Here is a 1,131-nt window from a genome sequence, read left to right as displayed (position 1 = left end):
CTCTCGCGACAGTTCTAACGACGCTCGGAACGGGAGGGGATGGGGCCGCTCCCCGTGAGCCTTTGCGGTGCCCACTTCTAATCTGCATATAGAAGGCCGGAGCGTGGTGGATTCTTTTTTCCTCCTTTTACAAAGGAAGAGATAAAAGGATGCAAATTGAAACCATTAGAAAACTTTCGCGTAAATAAGTTTATGAGTTGGGCGGTCTGGAACTCACCACATTTGTGATGAGAATATAATTCCTTACCCCTGAGGCGCGACGGTTTACCTCTCATGCCTTAAACTTATGAGTAAGGAAAATAACGATTCGGGGTGACGCCCGAGTCCTCACTGCTAATGTGAGAAGAATTTTTGCGCGGGTAAAGGTTCCCCCCTAAGGCGACCCGCCTACTTTGCGGGATGCCTGGGAGAGGCAATCTGCCCGACCCCTACAGGCCAAAGAAAGTTAAAAAGATGACAAGCTGCTCGGGGGTGAAGCTGTTGTAACCATCTGGAGGACCTCACTGTTCACGCATACTACAGAAGCAGGGTGTCGCACTATTGGGAATTCTGTCCCAACTGTACACGAGCATACTACAAGAAGCAAGTGTCACCCTGTTAGGAATTCCTTTTGACGAGTTCCTGATGTGTTTGGAGCGAATCGATTTTCCCCACCAATTCCATCTGCTAGGGATCAACACTTGAGCAAAGGGGCCTCAAGTGTTGGAAGAGCAGAGACTCGCTAGCCCATATGGTGGGAAACCAAGACAGAAAGGGTCCCGGCCCGGTCTAGCACATCTCTTGTTCTCGGAGAGTAAGACCAGATCCCTTTCAAATCCCTCACACCCTAATTTCGCATCCTCAGGCATCAGACAACACAGACATAACCTGTGGGGCCTGAGATTCCAGGTGAAGCACGCAAGAGTCCCATGTGCAGTTCCAGGGACATACTGGGACAGGTGATAGGAGGGGCTGCCCTGTGACCCCTGCTCACTCGTCCTGGCTCCACTCTGGCCTTACTAGCTGAAGGTAGGTGGGGGTGTGTTTGTGGTTTCTTGTGTCTAGCCCCACCCACTACCATTTCCTGTCCCTTCCAGCCACCTGTATTCTTTTATAAGTGTGTGTTCATTTACCAACTGTGCACATGCTAGG

At 50.8% G+C, this 1,131-nt stretch overlaps 1 non-coding gene across 1 annotated transcript; it reads left to right on the top strand.

Moving 5' to 3' along the window:
* The first annotated feature begins 273 nt into the window (after nucleotides 1-273).
* Nucleotides 274-424, top strand: LOC121461572. The gene has a single exon (XR_005976188.1). It is a non-coding gene; the product is annotated as a U12 minor spliceosomal RNA (small nuclear RNA).
* Nucleotides 425-1,131: the final 707 nt, after the last annotated feature.

Source organism: Microtus oregoni, unplaced genomic scaffold, assembly GCF_018167655.1.
Source record: "Microtus oregoni isolate MIOR12 unplaced genomic scaffold, Mior012 000022F_ref0000154, whole genome shotgun sequence".
NCBI lineage: Eukaryota > Metazoa > Chordata > Mammalia > Rodentia > Cricetidae > Microtus > Microtus oregoni.
The sequence above is the reverse complement of the archived record's forward strand: the minus strand, read 5'-3'. Positions and strand labels throughout refer to the sequence as shown.